The 22,165-nt window shown below is 45.6% G+C and overlaps 1 protein-coding gene across 5 annotated transcripts in view; it reads left to right on the plus strand.

Annotated features, from left to right (window-relative positions):
* The window catches only part of ZBTB38 (zinc finger and BTB domain containing 38), a 117,842-nt gene that overhangs the window by 84,792 nt on the left and 10,885 nt on the right, over nucleotides 1-22,165 (plus strand). Inside the window, exon 3 of one of the 5 annotated variants that reach the window (XR_009519324.1) lies at nucleotides 6,157-7,000. The exons of the other annotated variants lie outside the window; for them this stretch is intronic. The gene's annotated coding sequence lies outside the window, so the exon portion shown is untranslated. Of the gene's footprint in view, nucleotides 1-6,156; nucleotides 7,001-22,165 lie in introns of those variants that run through there. 5 annotated transcript variants of the gene reach the window in all.

The raw sequence follows: 22,165 nt of genomic DNA on the forward strand, positions 1-22,165 counted from the left end.
CATTATTTGACCTCCAGGCTCCATTTCTGTGATCTAGTTTCTAGACTTCTTGTTGTCTCTGTGACGCTGTGATGGGGCATGATATCAATTCAGAATACCCTGACCCGCTAAGCCGCTATGCATTCTCAGCAGTTATTGCCTCCCTTATTACATCACCTGCGTACGATGACTATGGAACCGAACGCTCTATTAAAATGGAGAGCTGGGTGCCTCTGAGAGTGAGAGTCTGATTCTGTGGAGGGCTGATTAGGAGTTATCATCTCCTTCTCGAAGCCTGAGCAAGCAGACTGTATCATTAAAATGATTTTAGGGAATTCCCTGGCGGTCCAGTGGTTAGGACTCGGTGCTTTTACTGCCAGGGCCCAGGTTCAATCCCTGGTCAGGAACTAAGATCCTGCAAGCCGTGCGGCACAGCCAAAAAAATAAATAAATATTTTTTTAAAACTTGACTTTGAAGCAAAGTGGAGAGTTTGATACCTGCCCCTTTGTCCCCCAGGACGCAGTAGGAAATTTCCCACATGGGAATGAACAAACTGGAGGGATCCTGAAGAAATATTATGTGACCCAAATGTATTCCGTGTTAAGGCTTCTCACCACCCCTTCTTCATGAAGATGGAGTACTTTGGTAGTTTTGAAAGCTTGAATACTGATATCTCACCATTTAAATTTTAGGAGGGCTGGGAATCACTGTATGGAGGTTGATATATTACAGGCTTAAGTGATCTATCCTTATGTTATAGTTTAGGGTCTAAAATTCAGATACATCCAGGGACAGGAGGGTAATATAAATGTTCGACGTGGGCTGGGTATAGGAAGATAAGAATGGTTAGATCATGGCAAACTGGAGGGCATTAAAACATTTTAAAATACTCTGGGGTTGAATGAAACGGGTCTGCAGGCCGAGTTCAGCTTCTGGACTGCTGCTCTGCACGGCAGTTACAGAGCTACATCATCTGACTCCATCCACCAGGCTGGGTTTCCTCAGTGGCAGCTTGCCCAGTCTTCCTGCAGAGCATTGGGCGTGGAGCTCTCCGAGACCCAGCCCAAGAAAAATTCATGGCTGTTGAACCTTCTCCACGTCACAGCAAATAAAGGAGCTACTCTGGATATGAAGTGTGTCCATGTCATACAGGCAAAGTGATTTGCAGCAGCAGAACACAGCTTGTATGTCGGAGGACATCTGGAGAGGCATCAGACAGAGCAGCCTTGACTAAGCTGCCCAGCGCTCAGTGTGCCCATTTCAGGACGGAACAGAAAGGACCCACCAGTGGAAGCCCCGCCTTACCCGGCCATGTCACTCCCAGGGCAGCTGAATGGAGCCAGGCCTGCAGAGGCTAACCTGGATGGCACTGGGCCATGGGGTGACAGCAGAGGACAGCGGGCATATCTTGATATACCTGGTCTCTGATATTGACCTCTTGGCCCAAGGATGCTTTCTGAAATATCAGGCAGTTAGCAACTTCCTAACTCGTCCTGGGCTGGGACAATGTGAGAATTGTCCTCTCTCTCTGTTGACACTCTGTTGACCTTCCGCACATCCTGGAATTTATAACGTCTTCCCTTTTTTTTAACAGCTTTTAATCACTCTCGTTTTCGTCAGCTCTCTTGGCGCTAAGTGAGTCATAATGCCTCCAAAGCACTTAGCACAGGGCCTGGCATGTAGAAAGTGCTCAGTAAACATTAGCTTTTATTGTCACTGGCATCATCTCCGCCATTATAACTCTTGTCATTTCCCCAGTGGATACGGAAACTTGGTTTCCTTAAACCTTAGACTTGGTTGTGTACCTCTGCCACCAGCACCCTGACATAAAGGAAGATGGACCACACATACATAACCCACTGTGTCAGAAAATGCACTTCCCATGATCCCCAGCTCACTCCTGTGCACTGATGTTTGGGGAGCACTGCTCTAGACACCGTGGTGAAGTACAGACACAGGCTTGCATAGAGATTGGTCCCTGTGGACTTGCTAACTAGGCGGTACTTTGGGACAGTCTTAGGGGTGGACGCTGGGGAGGGATGTGCCTTTGACATTATACAGTAGGGATGTATGACGGGGTGGTTTTGACCACACTAAGAATCTGATTCTGAAGGCTTCAGTCCCCTGGCTGTGACCTTAACCTCAACAAAGTACCTGATTCCTCCCCCAACCCTGTTGACCTTCTGGCCGTGCAAACCCTGTTGCCAAGAAGGGAAATTCCTATATTAGAGGACAGACAACCTTTGTGCATCAGGGAGCCGACACAAATAGAAAAATGTAGAACTTTAAAGGTAGAACATATATCGGTGTAAAACTGAGGGGCAAGCCAGTCTCAGTGAAGATTTTGGGACCCTGGTAGGTGATGAGAAGGGAGGTATAGCTGAACGTTTTTTTGTTTGTTTGTTTGTTTTTTTGCGGTACGCGGGCCTCTCACTGTTGTGGCCTCTCCCGTTGCGGAGCACAGGCTCCGGATGCGCAGGCTCAGCGGCCATGGCTCACGGGCCCAGCCGCTCCGCGGCATGTGGGATCTTCCCGGACGGGGGCACGAACCTGTGTCCCCTGCATCGGCAGGCGGACTCTCAACCACTGCGCCGCCAGGGAAGCCCACTGAACGTTTTTTAATGTTGGTGACCGAGAGTATTGCCTGCTTCTAAGAAACATTTTGAAAAGTAGAAATAACCGATCCCATGCTGCCATGGTGGCATATTGTTTGGACCGGAAACTACTAAGGTGGTGAGGAGAAAATGGCCACAGTACCTTAGAGATGAAATCCTAGCTTCATATCAAATTCATTTAGTTTAGGAAGTGAATTAACTAAAAGCCTTTTCAGCCCCTCAAAGCTCTCGCCTGTATTTTGAGGGTAATGTGGTCTAGTATTTTGTTAATTTATGATTGTGGTGATTTTTTTCCTTTCTGTACTGTACTTTCAGATGGCCTGAGGCACTGGACACTTAGTGGCCTGGGCTCCTTAGGGCTACATGAGACTCGGAAGTGGAACTGTATACTTAGCAGTTCCTGAAATGGCTCTCTCTTTCTTTCTTCCACCTCTTCCTGCCACTGTTGGGGAACTTAGCTTGGAGATCTGGCCCCCAGTCCCCTCTCCCATCCACCCAGATGAGTTATTGCTGTGGCGTCTGGTAGCCTCCCAGAAGTTATGTCTAAATCCCCAAAGCTACGTCTAAATCCCCAAAGCTACATCTAAATCCCCAAAGCTGTGAATGTGACCTTTTTTGGAATAAAAGGTCTTTGCAGATGGAAATTTTTTAAGGCTCTTGAGATGAGTTCATCCTGGGTTATCAGGTGGGCCCTGAATCCAATGACAAGTGTCCTTATAAGAGACACACAGAAGAGGGACACATAAAGAGGAGAGGGCCATGTGAAGATGAAGGTAGAGATTGGAGTTATGCAGCCACAAGCCAAGGAACCCTGGAACCATCATAAGCTGGAAGAGTCAAGGAAGGACTCTCCTCCCTGGAGCCTTCAGAGAGAGCTCAGCCCTGCCAACACCTTGATTTTGGACCTCTGGCCTCCAGAACTGTGAGAGAATAAATTTCTCTTGTGTTAAGTCCCCAGGTTTGTGGTAGTTTGTTACGGCAGTGTTTGGAAATGGATACAGTGTCAAGCCTAGCCTTGATTCAGAAGTGCCTGGGAACTTGTGAAAAATCAGTTCCTCGGGTCTTACCCTGTGGCTGTTCCGATGCAGTCAGTCTGGGGTGGCACCAGGAAACTGAATTTTTAGTAAGATCCTCCAGGTGATCTGATAGATCCATTTACCCTCTCAGTATTGGTAGTCCTCGAGTTCCTCCTTTTGCCCTGTTTCCCTTTTACCCGCTTTCCTTGGGCATTGTCCATGCTTGTGTGTGCAGCCACCTCCTGTGTGTCAGTGCACTGCACAGCTGAACCTTCAGCCCAGCTTCCTTTCATCATCAAAGTCCGTCATGGAGGCCCGTTGTTGGAGAGTGCCAGCTGCGTCTTCCACAGGCTCCTCAGAGGGAACACAGACCTCATCCTCTTTCCAAACCAGCTCTTTGGTCTGGTTCCTTACCTGTTAATGGCACGTGTAGGCAACAGAACCGGTGTGTCAACCTTCATTCTTCCCTCTTTCTTTCTCCTCCAAGGTCCAACTAGTTGATGCTTCCATCCAAATAGCTTTCACTTCTTTCTCTCCTTGTCATCCCCACCTGTCTCCTTACCTTCTTTCTAGATCCCCTCCAGGCATCCTTCTCATCAAACTCTTCCCAGAATGACGTGTCTGCAAATGTGTCAAATGATTCTTGCTTCACATCTCGTAAATGACTCACCGTTGTGCAGGCTGCACGTTAGAATCACCTGGAGAGTTGTTTGTTTCTCTTTTTAATCCCAATACCTAGCATCCACCCAAGACCAAACAAACCAGAATCTCGAGTTGGAGCCCAACTGTTGGTATGTTTTCAGGTTCCCATAGGTGATTCCAATGTGCAGGTAAGGGTTGAGACCTACTGGGCTAGAGGATCAGGTCCAAAGTCGATGCTTTCTTCACGACTGGGTCCCTGCCAGTCTCTCGCCCTCCATCTCCCACCCAGCCCTGCCCACACACCCCATGCCACAGACATCCCACCTCCTTGCCCTTCCCCAGACGCGTCATTCCATTTCCTGTTTCTTTGCCGTTGCTTGACCTTTCCCTAGAATAGAATGCCTTTTTCCCTCTTGGATTCCAAAAAAATGCTCCATATCTCTCAAGACTCAGTTCCACCTCACCCTCCCTGACTCGCCTTCCGCAAACCCAGCCTAAGGCTGCCTGCTCCAGAACCCTGGGTGTGCTCACTAGAGCACTGCCATCATCATGGAGGAGCTGTTGGTCTGCATGTCTTGTCTCCTCCATTGGACTGTGGGCTCCAGGAGGCTGCTGAAAAGGGAAAGAAAGAAAGGATTAAACAAGGCCGAGGAGACAAAATCATTTTTCTGTTTCTCTGAATCATTGTATCCACGCTGCCTTCTGGTTCATCAGGCACTTTTTAGAAAACAAAACTACTTGGTTTTAATGAACGTAATGAAGTTGTAGCAGTAGTGGTGGTGGTAGTAGTATGTAATACCATTAAGTGAACACTTGCTAGCCGAGGTCTCTGTAGTCATTGCCTCGTTTAACTCCCATGGTAATCATCTCAGGTATCATTCCCACTTTACAGAATGAATTAAACAAGATGCTGTGTGGTCAGGTAATGCAGAATGGCAGAGAATATGAAGGGGAAGGTGTAGATGACCACTTGGTCAGCAGTATGTCTGGTATATCGACTGATCAGGAAAAACTGGTTTTATTGGCAAAAATAGCTAATGTGTAGTTTTTTGAGTGGCAAGTACACATTCGATGCTGAATTTGGCATAGAAAAGACACAACCACTAAACGTATCAATCATAAATGAGATGGTGGTTTATGTTTACTAACATTTGGAATCGCATAAATATAGTCTTCCTTTTAAGTGTGCTGGAAGGAAGTTGTGACCCAGAGTCACAAGATCAGGGTTGAAAACCCAGCCTTGCCAGTTACAGGCCACGTGGTGTTGGGATTTTGGCTTAATTTTTCTGAGCATTAGCATCTTCATCTTTGAAATGGAAATATTATTTCACAGCCCACAGGGGTGTTATGAGAAAGGAGAGGAGATGGTGTGTATGAAAGTGATTTGTAAATGATGTAGGGCTAACCAGGACTAAGGGGAGGAGTTCTTGTCTCTGTGCTGCGTTTGGGAACAGTCAGGACAGGGAAGGCGGTGTTTTTCTGGGTGAGCGGATATGGGCACTGGAACAGCTGCGGGCTGGCTGAATTCCCCGGTGCGGCAGGGTCTGAGGATGCTGGGATGGGTAAAAACAAGTGGCCCAGGCTAGTTAGGGAGAATGTGGAAGGAGAAGGATGGTTGGAAATTAGAGTCTTGCTGTGCTTATTGATACAATGGAGCTGAGAGAATGTAATGGTCAGGGTTTTGCGTTGGGTCACCTGTAACCAAGGACCAACCCAGAGACCACAGATCAGCTCCAGGGGCTTGATGTCTTGTTCTTTTACTCGTAGGTTATTCCCAGCAATTTCACCCCCAGCAGCTCTGAGGTTTTCTGGGTCTCAGAGCAAAAGCTCACCTACCCTGAGGTCCTAGCATCTCCATTCCAAACATATTAATGTATTAAGACGCCGGAGTTTCTCTTCACAGGGTCAAGGTGACTTCGTGACTGTGTGGCTTCAACCTCCTTCCTCTTTAAAGATGAAGCCGCGGCTTTATCTCTTTTATTCTAATAGACTGAAGAATATTTTCTAAGTCGTCATCGGTATAACAGTTCTGAACTTGAATCCCATTCTGCCACTCTCCAGAGGAGAGCATAGCAAACAGCTTTTTTGTCACAGACGTCACCACCCTAAACTTATCTGAAAGTTCCTGGAGCGGGAGTCAGCATATCATTTTTCAGGAATCAGTAGGTATATTTTAAGATGGAACCGTTCTAAAATATTCCAACAGATTAGAGATAATGGACCAAGTGAACACCATTCAATTTGACCCGAATAAGTGAGTTTTTGAGTATCAGTTAAAAAAATTCAGTCCTGGAAGTTGGCAAGCCAAAGAGGAAGAACACGAGGACAGAAAGAAGAACTCCATGCCAAAATAAAATTCTGTATATTATAAATAAAATCAGTTATCGCGCACGTACCATGTGCTGTTCACTTGCACTGACTGGGTGTTCCTATACTCGTTGAATCCCCCCAGCACCCCAGGAGGTGTGTATGATTTGCTCCATTTTATATGTGAAGAGACTGAGGCTTAGGGAGGTCAGGTGCTTTGTAAAGTCCTGCTGTCAGTGAGCGGGTCCCAGCAGCTGCCAGTTGAGGAGTATGGTGCATTTTAAGGCGTGCGGAGCCAGAAGTGTGGAAACCTGTTTTGGTCACACCATGAGACCTTAGGCAAGTCATTCTACTTCTCCATCCTTCCATTTTCTCATATCTAAAATAGGAGCATTGGACTAAACAATCTAAAGTTCCTCATCCTATAAAATTCTCTTTGCTAGGGCATAGTTGAAGGAATGGGAGATGCTTAGCCCAGGAAAGGGACATGCAAACCTTCCAAGGGCTGTCGCGTGGCAGAGTTGACAGCTGAGGGCTCCCCGTGAGGACTGCTCCCCTAAGGAGGAAATTCCCACACTGGGTGGAGTGGTCCTTACCCCTGGTCTGCAGAATCTCTAGAGTCCATCTGTGGCAAATTAGGAAGGCGTTGGAAGGCGCGCTCCACTGAGAAGCTTGCTCCCTTTGCTTTTTGTTATCCAGAACACCCAAGGTCTGTTTATTTTGAAGGGGGCTCCGTCATCTGACATTTTGAGAAAGGTTTGGCGGACTAGATTCCCAGTTACTCAAGACCCAAGAGCATCTCTTTGTGTGGACTCAGCACCATCTTGTGGACATGGTTCTGTGAACTGGGAATGGACTCTGGTCATCAAATGTAAAGGAACCTCAGGACACAGTCCTGAAAGAGTTGCTGCCTGGGAAAGGCTCTGTCTAGGGATCATGTTTTGAAGAGGGGCTGCCTGCTTTCAGAGGTAGGATCTGCCTTGGGGAATTTACTTTTTTTTTTTTTTTTTCGGTACGCGGGCCTCTCACTGTTGTGGCCTCTCCCACTGCGGAGCACAGGATCCGGACGCGCAGGCTCAGCGGCCATGGCTCACGGGCCCAGCCTCTTCGCAGCACGCGGGATCTTCCCAAACCGGGGCACGAACCCGTGTCCCCTGCGTCGGCAGGCAGACTCTCAACCACTGCGCCACCAGGGAAGCCCGGGGAATTTACTTTTATGACTCTAACCCTATTATTATGCCCATGACACCTGGGAGAGCAGAGTGGACAGGCTCAGTGACACAGTAAGCCGGACCTTCCCAGAGTTGTGGTACAGTACAGCCAGGGTCCTGTTTCCGGGGCGGGGGATAGAGGGCATCAGTACAGAGGCCTCCTCAAGAGGGAGCCCCGAGCCGCTTCCCCTCTGGCCTCCTTCCCCCTGTGTCCTGCATCCGGCCTCACGTCTCCAGGTCTAGGACTCTGCCCTGCCCCCTCTCCTTCTTGCTGGTACTGATTGCCACTCAGAGCATAACTTACCTTATGGTGCTTAAAGGCCCCCTTCCCCAAGCGGTGAGGATGGAACAGATTGAAGGTGTGAAGGGAACAGAGCACTCGGGCTGAAAAATGCTTTGCCTTCCCCCACCCTGTCTCCTAATGCTGGTGAGGCTAGCCACATCCATGTTCTTGCTATTTCTGTGTGGGAAGAAACTGAGTTATAATCTCATCCAGGGCTAAGATGACGGTCGAGGGCAGCCTTGCTCAGTGCCTTTACCAGACTGGAAAGAGCAACCTGTGGCCCTAGAGAGGCCGCTCGAGGGTAGAAGCTCTCTCTGGATGTTCAGAACCCCAGCCTCTTCTCTGCTTATCCTTCACAGTGGGGTTGGTAGGGGGTTGGGGGAATATGTGTAAAGGCATGCAGGGCTCCCCCAAATAATAAGAGTCACCGATTTTGCATTTGTTAACGCACAGTTTTTGGCTCTGTTGATACTCTGTTACATCATGATGCATGTACCTGTTCTTTAAAAGTGAGGTATTTGTTCTTTCAATTACATTTCTGTGCCCATATTAACATATTCTCCCAAGACCTTAGTACAGGAATGCTTAATGAATTACCCACAGTCCCTTATTTTGCTAAATATTTATTTTTGCACTTACCTTCCATGATTATGTTCTTCTAACTTCCCTCCTTTTGGGGTCAGCCTGGCCTGAGCCCCATAGCTCCTAACCGTCCAGCCTGCCCAGAGCTAAGTTGCCCGGGCTCCCTGGAAGCCCTGGAAGCCCTGGAAGCCGGGGACTCTCCAGGCCACTCATCTCTCCACTTCAGCCCCAGGGAAATCCCCACTTACAAAATGATCCCTGCTTCCAACATCCTTTCAACCAACAAGCGTTAAATTGGTTGCTATTATCATAATGAGGTGGGCCAGAGAAAAGGGTTGTAGGAATTGTTTTGTTTTCTGGAATTTTCATGGGAAATTATCAGGGCGAAAAAGAGCAATAGAATGAGATACTACATTTTATCTGGACTGTCTCTTCTAATCCTATTAAGAATTAAGTTGCACTATTATATCCATTTTATAGATTAAAAAAAAACAAGTCTTGAGATGCTAATTAACTTGTTAAAATTCATACAGCTACTAAGTGGCAGAACTGGAGTTTGAACCCAGGAGTATGTAAGCAGGGGCCCTGCTCTACCCTCTGAGGATAAAGATGTCTCTATATCTTTAGGGGGAGAAAGGATGGCCCCCGGGAACAGGAAGGGGAAAGCTCGGAACAATTGACTACCTCTGACAGTTGTCAAAAATTTTCATCAGGGACTTCAGTGGAAGCTTGAACCAGAATCCAAAATCAGCACATAAATGTGCAAAACCCCAGACTGAACCCAAATTAAAAACATTTTTTTTTACTGAATCAGCCACAACCTAATGAATCCATTAAACTGAGACATAAATTAAAAAGACTTTTAAATCAAAAAACTGAAACATCAGAATGTTCTCTAAAATAAATCATAACCAAACTGACCTATCATTAGGTTCCTAGTTTAAAATAAGAGAGAGGAGGTCTCAAGACTTCATCCCCGCAAAACCTTGGTGTGAGGGCAAAGGAGCAAATGTGGTCTGCCAGGAGTCTAAAGAGACAGGAGAGGTGACGAAGCAGATCCCAGGGGAGGCTTTCTTGTGAAATAAAAGAATATCGCCATCGAAAATAGGAACGGGACCCCACAAGCAGCCAGCGCCTGGCCGTGTTTATATAGCCAGATTTGAGTGACCTTCTGACCTGAAAGGACAAGTGCACAGACTGGAAATGTATAGGTGATTTAAGTATTTGTGTTAAATATTATTTTAGTTTCCTTTCTATCAAGCTTTTTACTGGAATTGCTAATAAGTTGCCAATAGCCAACATGAATCATTTCTATTTAAAATTTCAATGCCTTCTTCCATAGGCTTAGAAGAAGTGCTAACAGATGATGCAACTGAAAAAAGCAAATCATTTCAATGATACTTGTAACTAAATGCCCACATATGAGCTAAGGCTCAGATGTAATAACTGCTCTCTGCATTAAAGAAGAATGATAAGTTAATGAGCCCCTCTGGGGTATTAAACATTAGGGTGGGGACTGGGGAACCCTGGGTGCACAGTGAAATAGAATACTTGTCCCTGCCATTGAGGAATTTCATGTGCCCTAGATTTGGGGCCTGGGGGCCAAGACTTGGTAGTATTTGCTCCGGCTGACATTTACCACTAATAATAATTAATTGGTAATGGTAATACTAATAATAGCTAATGTTTATTAAGCTTGATTTCGTGTCAGACATTAAGCCAGGCACTTTATAGGTATTATCATTTAATCCCCACGTTAACCTGGTAGATTCTATTTTTAGCTCCATTTTGCAGATGAAGAAGCTGAGGTGCAGAGTTTAAGAAACTTGCCCAAGGTCACAGCCAGAATGTGACGAGAGCCACTTGACACCAGAGTTCAGGCTCTTAGCCATGGTGCCAGACTGGACATGGGCTGCCTTGTCCCAGATTATCCTTCGGGAGAGCCCTGTTTCAGGAGTGGACTAATACAGTGCTCTGGGGTCCCTCAGCTCTCGTAGTTCAGTAGCTTTAATCTCCCCCCTCTGCCCCTTCTGTGCCCACTTCTCGTGGTAGCCCCTGTGTTACACTCAATAACTGGTGGGTGGTAAGGCATTCGATGAATATTACCTTCAAATGGAAGTGGATCAAAATGATAATATTTATGAGTGCCAGCTATTACTTTGAAGTTTACTTTTCTTGAGAAAATAAAAGTAGAAATTTATGGAAAATTCTGAATTTCCCTCAAGTGTTCACCCCAGGGCCATCTGGTGGTCCATATGGAGTCTTTGTGCATATCGGGGAAATGGCTTCTCCTGGCAGGGGGATGCAGCCCTCACCCAGGTTACATGCCTGGCCAAGCAGAGCGCGGACTGGCTCTCAGCCCCGCCCTTTACCCTCACAATGTACCACAGGACATGACCTGTCCCCCTGCACATGGCAGCCCTGCTCAAGTCCAGGCTACCGATTGCCAAAGCACTCACACACCGGTAGGTAGGCTGGGGTCGTGAGCATAGGAGCCTCTGATACCGAGAAAGAGCTGGAAAAGCTAAGTGTTTTCTTTCTTGGTGCTCCTGAATCTGCAGTGAAGAGTGTGGTTTGGGGGGCATCCTGCCCGGATTTTAATCCCAGCTCTACCACTCACTGGCTAAATAACCTTGGTCGAGTTACAAGGTCTCTCTGAGTCTCAGTTTTCTCATCTGCAGAATAAGGTTGCTGTGAGGCTTCATCGGGATGGTGTATACGGAGTGTGCAGAGCAGTGCCGGGCACAGGGATGCGCTCGTCTGGTGTTGGGGGCATGGCACGTGGCTGGCATATTTAGGTGAACTTCTTCCTTCACAGAATGAGTCGAGTTGGGGATGTTGGCGCATTTGTGGCGGGATGTCGATGTCACTTTAAAGCAGCCCTCAGGAAGGCTGCCCAGAGGGGCTCCAGCACAAGCAGGGACACAGTGACCTGATTCTTCAAAATGTAATTAGAAGTCGTGGACCAGCTCGTGTGCATAACATACCTGGGTAATTTTCAGCAGGATGCAACAAGCCTGCCTGCCCAGACCCTGTTCCCGAAACTGATTCAGTGTCAACAGTGTCACCTGGCACGTATTCTTCTTGAGGTTCCACAGGTGAGCCTGAGGTGCGGCTCCACTGAGACCCACCATTATAAGCTCACATTACGATGCCTTTTCCATCTTACTGTTGGTTGCCTGATGGGGGAAGAGGGCTTGTGTATGCCTTTGGAGTGGGTCACAGACTGGTGTACCGGGAAGCACAAGCATCCACAGTTTGGGGACCCAGAAGCAGGCCACAAGCCCAGCTGTGCTTCCCTTAGCCCAGAACCTTCTCCAGATCAGCTTCTCATGAGAGGAAGCTGAGTGAGGGAAACACTGGAAGGAACTGAAAAGTGGTTACAGAGAGTGGACACCTCTGGGAGTGCTTGAAGGGAGGACAGATACAGAAACAGGGTCCTTACAAACACCCAGCACCAGGGCCTTAGGCTATACCCACATATTGACAACTTTAAATTTTTAGTATTTAAAAAAACAGTTAACTTTTTAAAGGTTTGTTGCTAATTCCGTCCAAGCACTCAGTAGACAAAAGGCCAAATCCCTGGAGCTTAAAGGCAAAAGAACAAAATTCAACTGAGTACATTTTAAAGATCTTACTGGCTTTATATTTAGTGGTTCATGAGTCAGGCAGCATGCAGTCTAGCAGATAGCATGGAGCTCCAAAGAGCTATACAAGGTGAGAGATTTTATTGGAGGAAGGGAACAGAACAAGGAAATTATACTAGGCAAAAAGGTGGGTTGGTTATTGCAAGGTTCCTTTCCTTATAGGGGATGACGGGGGTTGTCAGGCAGATTACCTAACTAGTACTGATCAGTCTATTCCTGATTTAAGCTGATACCTAGTTGAGGGTTGTTTTGCCGGAAGAGCCAAAACTTTAAGTTTCCATTTGGTGACATGGGGCTTAGCATAAGCAACTCCATTTTGGGCCTGTTGTTTTGTCTTTAACAGAACAAAGCATATCATTAGAGCTTAAAGGAGTGTTCTTTTCCTGTCTTTGAGCCAAAGTAATAATAGTAAGCAATTTCAGTGTTTCAAAGCTATGTTTCATTGTTTTAACTTGTGTGAGCAGTAAATACTTTGTAGCAGTGGATGGCCCTGGCTTGTCTTATCCAGCCCAGCTTTAGGCCAGCAGAGTTGATATGTGTGTGTGGTTTTTTTTCTTTTTTCCTTTTACAATGTCAGAACAGACTTTTTGATTTTTTTAATGTTCAACAAAGGTGTTTCTCCCTTTTAGCATAGGTGACAAATAGTAGGGAAGTTCGCGTTGACCTAATGCTGGATCCAGAAAGCTTGGTAATAGTGCCAGGTATGGTGGGCTCTAGAGAGCTTACTGTTTGGGTGGTTTTTGTTTTTGCATTTATTTCATAAAGGTTTATCAGCACTGTTGTGTGCCAAGTGTGGTGCTAGGAGCTAGGGGAGACTGTGGTAAACAGCCTCACAGCCCTCACAGAATTTATACTCTTGCGGTAAAGCACACATTTGTCAAATAATAATTACAATAGTAGTAAGTACTGTGAAAGAAGAGTATGCTGAGAGTCTAGGAGAGATGAACCTGATTGAGGGGGAAGGGATTGTTGGATAGAGATCAGGATAGGCTGCTGCCTAGGCTGCAGAGGCATTCTAGGCTTCAGAAGCAGCATGTGCAAACGCCCTGAGGTGGGAAGATCCTCACACATTTAAGGAACAGAAGGGAGGCCGGTGTGGGTTGGAGTGGCAGGAAGTGAGGTCAAATCACAGAGGACCTTCTGTGCCTCAGTAAAGATACTGGAATTTGGGCTTAGGGTTTTAATGGGCCTCACTGGCCATGTCTCAGCTCCGTGTCGGCCAGGAGACTCTTTTCTCTGTCATGGAGAAGGCTCGCTCCCAAAGTGGGCCCCACCCTGGAGATTTTCTTCCTCTAGAGCTGCCCTGATGCTTCATACCCACTGGTCTCATGCTTTATCCTGCCTGACAAGTCCCCAGCATGAGCCTTATGATCCCTGAGACCGTATCATCCCCAGGCCCATAATGAAAGGATTAAATCTAAGTACTCGCGGTGGGTGAGTACCCAAATGAAATGAAAGTGAAAGCTCATCTTCCTGATGCATTCGCTTCAGATTAGTAAATCCTGGCAGTGCACATCCTTGGCTTTTGTCTCTCGAGTGCTTGGACTGAACTGGCAACAAACTTTTAAAAATCAAATTTTTTTTAATACTACAGATTTTAAGTTGGCAACGTGTGAGTATAGCGTAAAGGCCTTGGCGTTGGGTGTTTAGCCAATTCTGGGCTGTGGGGCAAACACCATGGCTGACTCCGTGTTCGTCTGGCACCTTGAAAACGCCTTTTTCCCCGTCACTGTACACCCGGCCGGCCGTGATGGGCCCCAAGCCCCTGGCGCGTCATCTGCCTATGCTCAGGTTGCCCCGGGAACCTGCCGCCCGTGGCCAGGAGTCTGATTGCCTGAACTCTGATCCTCAGCTGCCCTTTTTGGGGACCCCTCTGGCAGATTCTGCTTCATGTCAGGCAACATTTCCCAGTGACTTCTCGGCACGGGACCCAGGCAGGCTGCCCCCGATGGCCTTAGCTCTTAAATCTCACCTGGGCCTGTTCCCGGCCGCGGGCTTCTGCAGTGGTGATCCTGTACCACCGGCCTGCAGCCTGAACTTGGGGCAGAGCCATTGTGCGCTGGAGACAGCGAGTCAGCTGTTCTGACTTCCCTCCCGCTATGTGTGTGCGCACGCTCCTGACGCAGCAGAGTGCAGGAGGCCGGGCACGGTGCCGCCCTCAGAAATTACAACTCCGCTGCAAGCGAGGCACTCCTCCGGGTTCAGTTTCCACATCTATACCGTGGGCATGAGAGTAACAGCTTCCATATGGTGAGCCCTGACTCTGTTAATTCATTTAACCCTGTGAGTTCGTCGTAGTGTCTCCATTTGCTGCGCCTTCCTCGCAGGATTATGGAGGGGATTAAGTTAACGTGAAGTGCTTTGCAACCTGAAATGTATCAGATGAAAGTAATTTTATTCAAAATGGATTGGGGCAGTTCACACAGATGAAAATTGTAATTCGCAGTACTCCCAGTGCCTGTCCGTCTAGAGTGCTGATTCACAAACGTGTATCTGTTTCTAGTACAGGTCGTTCATTTAGTACATGAATATGTACTGAGGGCCTGCGATGTATCAGGCACTGTTCTAGGTGCTTAATATACGTCAGTACAGAAAATCAAAGATCGCTGCCCTCGTGATGCTTAAGTTCTAGCAGGCAGATGGATAATGAATAACGAGCACATTGTGTAGTGTATGGGGATGTTATGAGTGCTGTGCACGAGAAACAGGCAGAACAGATAAGGGGGGCCAGGAGTGCAGGTCGCTTTTCTCATCAGGGTGAGTCTCTCTGCTTTCAAATATTTCCCGAGTGCCTGCCGTGCCCTGTGGCCTGGAGACACAGCAGTGAATGGGACGAATAAGGTCCTTTCCGTCCTGGAGTTTACTTTCTGGCAGGTACAGTGGACAGTTAACAAGCAGACAAGTACATGTGATAATTGCAGGTTGAGGTGTGTGACATGAAGGAAATAAACCAGGTGATGCGAGAGCAAGTAAAGCCGGGAGCAAATAGAGAGATGGGGTGGGCCTCTGAGTTGACATTTGAGCTGGGCCTGAAGTATGAGTGAGCCAGCCCCGGGGCGGGACCGGAACCAGGGCCAGGAGAGACTCGGAAGGTGGAGTCAGCCCAGGGAGGCCTGAGTGTGAGCACAGAGAGCGGGGCAGAAGGACCGGTGAGTCTGGGGAGAGTGGCTGGGACCCGTGGGCAGTGCAGGGCCTCGCAGGCCACAGCGAGGGGGTCTGGATTCTACCCTAACATCTGGGGATGGCCACTGAAGGGCTCCAAGTAGGGCCTGACTTGGATCTCCTTTGTGCTGTTAAAAGGCCGCCCTGCGCACTGTGTGCCTAAGCAGTGCTCCCCGTAGTCACACGTGAGGAGGACACAGTCAGTTCTCAAGCTGATTCCCGCCCACATTCATCAAACCCCTGCTGTGTGCCAAGCACTGTGTGTGGTGCTTTTCATGGGCATTTCTTGGTTCACTCCTCTCTGCCCAATTTCTGATTTGTCCAGAAAGAGTCCATGCAAACTGTGATTCATTGTCTTGCAGGAGTCCCCCAAAAGCTGGGGTGCAGGGGGACCCTGGGGTGGAGAACAAGGGTGCAATGGCAGGTGGATTTAGGTGATTTAACACCAAAGCAGCAGTTGGTCTCTGTCCTTTTTTAGGATAACCCATCCTGTGACCCGCAGGAGGTTCATTGTTGTTCAGAAGCCAGAATGTACAACAGTTCTTCCCTCCACCCTCCCTGACAGGTAGAGGTCAACTGAGAGGAACAGGCCCATTCAGTCAGCTGGCCCTTTAAGAAAATGGTATTTGGCTTTTGAAACCAACTCTAGATGATAAGCTCACCCCTAAAATGAGAAGTTCCAGGGGATAAGACCCCTGTCCCGGTCGTTCTGGTAACTCAGTTCGCACAGCATTCCGATTTAAAATGCCTTTTCACATTAGCATCTCTAAATGTCAGTGGAATTTGGTGGAGACAAGAAATGGACGCAGCACTTCAGGGCCTCAGAGATAGACTCTCTAAGCCCGTTTGCCAGCTTCCTTAAGCAAGCAGGTGTCCAGGCAAACTTGATGGTGAGATGACCCCAAGGGCTACCCTAAACATTGCTGTGTTTCAAAAAGAAAAAAAGAAAGCACCTTCTCCCCCTTTCACCTTTCCAAACTAGCAACTGGAAATATTTAACTGGGCACATTGCATCACCTGCGAATCTGATAATACTCGTTCTCACAGTCTGTGTGCACGCAACGGCAAGTCTGGAGACCAAACATTTACCTATTCAAAATAAGGTATTCAGTAAAGGTGTTTCAAGTCAATCCCCCTCTCTGTTGGATGGACTCTAGTAGCTTCCTGAAGTTAGTCTTTCCAACCACCTGAATTTCAGATGAAAAACAAACCTCCTTTGTTATACTACACCTTCTTGAATCTGATAGCTTAAATGCATGAAAGTCTGATAAATGCAGCTCTTCTCTCCTCCTTTTGGGCTGCATTTAGAAGGCAAATCAAGAGGATTTTCCTTTTCTTAGACGTAGCTGAACTCTATAAAGGGCTTCTGTTTTGTAATCTGTTTTCGAGATCTGATGCGTGTGTTTCTAACACCCCATCACGTGAGGAGGTCTGACGTAGCCACCCAACATGACTATGAGAAAATGCACTGCAAAGATGTGTGTGGGATGGTGGAGCCAGATCACTGAAGCAGTGTCCTTTGTCAGAACACTTTCTGCAGAGAATAGCAGATCCATGCAGTAGCTTCCACTTCAGTATGGGGCCTGCGCTGGCCCAAAATGGACTGTGAGTTTGACTTTTGCAGGATTCCAGGTCAGTATCCTAATATAGCGTGTTCTTTTTTAGTTGGGTTTTATTTCTAAGTGTCTTTTTATAGAAGACTTGTAGTAGAAAGAGGAGAAAGTTGCCCTGTTGATTTAGTTTCGTTATTATGTACGTTAGGAATTGAGCGGCCAAGGTGCTGCAAGAGGGCTCTTGGCTTTTTCTCTGATCAGAAGATACAGAAAAGTGGGAATCAGTCTGGCCCTGGAGAGTGGCCTTGAATAAGTGACTTCGAATTCTCACTAGGAATGCAGACTGGACAGGGTTACTTCACTTTCCATCTGTCATGTCTTGAAGATTTGCTAATAAAAGTACACCAGATTTCATTAACAAGGTCTATAAAGTTCTATATAATAGTTACACTGGTTAAACAACTTGAGGTTCATCAATTTTTTTTTTTTTTGGTTGACATTGTGAGAGTTAAAATTTTTATGGAAACTATCATTTTTAAGTTTTTTGACTTCTCTGTATTTCAGTAAAATTGCCTTGTCAAATTTGGGGAGAGAAGATTTAATTAAGGTGGAAATACTGGAATTTGTTGGTTGGATCATTGTCAGGAATTGTTTCCTTTGATTTCAAGTTCAAAACCAGGAAGAGTATCCAGGATATAATGGGGAGGGGCTCATTTAGTAGATGAATGGATAGAATTGTAAGGGCAAACGGAATGCTGTGACCAAGCTAACCTTTGAGATTTGGAAGGCAAGGATTCAAGCAATGATAGATTGTGCAAACAGAATCTAGGCAGCAGCCCTGCGTACCAAGGAACAATTTTCACCTGAGTGTGTAGTGGGGAAGGCCCACACTAGGCAAATTGGTCCACCTGTTTTTCAGCCCTGTTCAAACTCAAGTGATAGATAGCAATCGCTTCACGCTTGGAAAATTAAAGACAGCTGTAGAGGGTGTGTATCTGTGTGACTGTAGGTGTGTCTGTTTCTCTATCCCTTGGATTTTCCTTCTGTCTCCTGGGCGTTCCTGCTTTGTATTTCAACACACTTTCATTTATTTTGTCTTTAGTTCCTTTAGGCTTATAGATGATTCATTTTATTGAGTAAAATAATTTCTAAATAGTTTCTTTAAAAATGATTTTGAGCATTGTCTTATAGGTTAGAGAAGTGGTTCTCAAACTTTTTATTCCCAGGACCCCCTTACACTCTTATAAATCTTTAAGGACCCAAAGAGCTTTTGTTTATCTGAATTATATCTATCAATATTTATCATATTCAAAAATTTAAATGAGAATTTTAAAACTATTAACTTACGAAAATTAACTGTGATAAACCCAGTTACATGATAAAATGATGTGTTTTAAAACATGTATTTTAAAATGTATTTTAAAAATAACTATTTTCTAAAGCAAAAAATATAGTGAGAGACTTCCCTGGCGGTCCAGTGGTTAAGACTTCACCTTCCAGTGCAGGGGGTGTGGGTTTGATCCCTGGTCAGGGAACTAAGATCCCACATGCCTCTTGGCCAAAAAACCAAAACATAAAAAACAGAAGCGATATTGTAACAAATTCAATAAAGACTTCAAAAATGGTCCACATGAAAAATATCTTATGTATATATATCTGTATATAGTGAGAAGAATGGTATTGTTTTATGTTTTTGCAAATACAGTTGACGCTTGAACAGCACAGGGGTTAGGGGCGCAGACCTTCCATGTGGTCGAAAATTCGCACAGTCTCCCTTCCTTCATATCCACAGTTCTGCATCTGTGGATTCAGCCAATCGCGGATCGCGTAGTACTATAGTACGTACTTAGTGAAAACCATTAGCATATAAGTGGATCTGAGTGGTTCAAACCTGTATTGTTCAAGGGTACACTGTATCTTTAATATCTGACTTCAGAGAAAGACGGTTGGATTTTCACATCTGCTTCTGGATTCAGCTGCAATGTGTTGTTTTAGTTGAGTTATACGAAGAAAATCCAGCCTCACCCAACTAGGTAATTGGAAAAGGGAGAAGTTTTTTAATAATCTTTTCAGTTAATGGTGGATATTCTTTGATACTACACCAGAACTTACCAGTGGGAATTTCTTAAAGGTTAATTGCAACATGGAATCCATATCAATGAACTTTCTGTACTTTGTTACATTTAAATCCACTGCTCTCTCTCACACCTTTTAGCCCCTGCATGATTTTTTTGGTAATATGCATTGGTCATTTGGAAAGTGTCGGTTCACTGAGCCATGCATAGTATCCAGAAACCACTTTCATTACATCACCACCAACATCATCAGAAAAATCATTATGTACTGAGGAGTGTTGAGCTCATTGTGGTAGATGCAGGTTTTCCAAAATTCTGTTTCTGCTTCAAAGTCTTTTGTTACTGGCAACAAAAGGGCTACTTGAAATGACAGACTCACTTAGTTCATTTTCAAGGAAGTGTTTGCCCAAATACCCGTATTTGAATAGCCATGGTTTGTCTTATCATTTTTTTCAAGTAAAAATGGTGTTCCATGAAAAAAAAAAAATTGGCTAGTTCAACTCAGAACTCAAAGAAACACCCAAGTGCTTTTTCTCAAGGCAGTGTGTACCTCCCATTTTATCACACAACAGTAAGAAGACGTACAGTCAAGGGTCAAGATTTAATAAAATGAATAATTTTTACTCCTTAATCCAAGTGTTACTGGCTTGATGTGTGTTAAGTTGCCGGAAGTTTTCCCCATCTTTGCTTTTGCACCATTAATGCACATGTCAGCATGATAAAAAAGATGAATGACATCTTAGTGTTGTCATGAAAATAGTTTTTTTTTAATGTCTTTATTGGAGTATAATTGCTCTACAGTGGTGTGTTAGTTTCTGCTTTATAACAGAGCGAATCAGCTATACATATACACATATCTCCATATCTCCTCCCTCTTGCATCTCCCTCCCTCCCACCCTCCCTATCCCACCCCTCTAGGTGGTCACAAAGCACCGAGCTGATCTCCCTGTGCTATGCGGCTGCTTCCCACTAGCTATCGATTTTACGTTTGGTAGTGTATATATGTCCATGCCACTCTCTCACTTGGTCCCAGCTTACCCTTCCCCCTCCCTGTGTCCACAAGTCCATTCTGTACATCTGCGTCTTTATTCCTGTCCTGCCCCTATGAAAACAGTTTTGACCTCAAGAGCTTGCCGATAGGGTCTTGGGAGACCCAGAGGTCCATGAAACATACTTTGAGAACCTCCAGGTTAGAAGGAAGCTGGGGGGTGGGGGGGAAAGAACAGGAATTTATTTTTATTTTCCTGGTAATTTTGCTTTCTCTAGAGTAGCATTTGGGTTCACCTAGGTCTAATTTTTAAAGCTTTAAACCAGAAAGCTTTCTAAGCACAGTATGTTATTTAAGGCATTTGCTGCCCGGGGTCTGAGGAGCCAGTGCGTTTCTGCTCACTGTCGACATCGGCAGTGTGTTGTACCCGCCCTGCGGGCGCAGAGGGTACCAAGATGAGCTCGGTTGTCCCTGCGCTCAAGGAACGGACAGGGACAGGTACCAAGATGAGCTCGGTTGTCCCTGCGCTCAAGGAGCAAACAGGGACAAATAGAGATGTGGACAGACGCACAACATTACATGCGACTATAAAGGTAGGAACCCCAAATTAGAAATCCGTGAGGAAGGAGGCTGACCAGAGGAGGTGTCATCTGAGATGAGTGAATGATAGGAATTGCCCGGCAGCAGAGCTAGGGACGAGGATAGAAGAAGAACCTCAAGAGGAAATACAGTTTTTCTTCTAAAACTTCATACAGAGCGTAGAAATCCTCCCGAGTGATGAGGAAAGGACCCGTATAGGGAGTCCCTGTGCTGCCTGTGCTGTGGGTGTACTGAGGAGGCTGGCGTGGGGAGGGGGCCTTCTGCCTTGTACCTTAATCCACCTCTCTACTGTTTGCATATTTTACCATCAGCATAGATTTATTTTACTTTTCTAAAACGTTAATTCTACAAGTGAAGAAAAGTCATTTTAATCATCAAAAGCATCTTATTTAAGTGCCCACCTTTGCATGAGATGAATGTGTATTGTATAAGGCTGGAATATGGCAGGAGACAAAAGCAGCAGCAGATTCTAAATATGCTAATTAAGTAGAATTTCCCTGTGGCATTTATATGAAGTATAATTATAAAGTATGTTTATCATATATTTATAAAATTCTTAAAAGCATTTACATATTTATAAAGTATACTTTATGTAAATGTACATATATGTAATTATAACTTTAGAATTTTATATTTAATTTATATAGAGATATATATTTTGTTTATATATTGATGTATATGAAAACAGGATGATCATTCATCCTCATTTCCCAGGGTACAGTCCCAATGTATACCTGTTGCCCTGGCATGGTTATTAGTTGCACCCCCTTTCTCTCGCAAGTATCCTGTTTTTTATTTTTTCTTTTTTTAAATTTATTTTATTTTTGGCTGCATTGGGTCTTCATTGATGCACGCAGGCTTTCTCAAGTTGTGGCGAGTGGGGGCTACTCTTCGTTGCGGTGCACAGGCTTCTCATTGCGGTGGCTTCTCTTGTTGTGGAGCACGGACTCTAGGCGCGCAGGCTTCAGTAGTTGTGGCACGCGGGCTCAGTAGTTGTGGCGCACAGGCTTAGTTGCTCCTCAACATGTGGGATCTTCCCGGGCCAGGGCTCGAACCTGTGTCCCCTGCGTTGGCAGGCGGATTCTTACCCACTGCGCCACCAGGGAAGTCCAAGTATCCTGTTTTTTAGATGCTGAATTAAAAGTTCATCCTGTTTGATGTGCTTATAAAATATATTTACATACAGCATATGTTCATATAGTTATATAGTCATAGATTTATTGGTATGTGCACATGGATATATATGTATGTGTATTTATGTGTTTAGAAGGTGTATGTTAAAAGCTATTACAGCTAAAATACCAACTCAGGGAAATAGTAACGTAAGTCAGATGACCACAGTTACCTAATTACAAATTAGTTTTTTTTTTTAAATATTGGCTTACCAAAATGTTTGCCTCTACATCATTTTTGTTAGCCTTTTTCATGCTTATTTATTCCATCTCAGCAGTACTACTGAAAATAATAAATATACTGCACGAAACTTGCTTTTTTGAACACGTTT

The sequence above is a fragment of the Delphinus delphis genome, chromosome 4, assembly GCF_949987515.2.
Source record: "Delphinus delphis chromosome 4, mDelDel1.2, whole genome shotgun sequence".
Classification (NCBI taxonomy): Eukaryota; Metazoa; Chordata; class Mammalia; order Artiodactyla; family Delphinidae; genus Delphinus; species Delphinus delphis.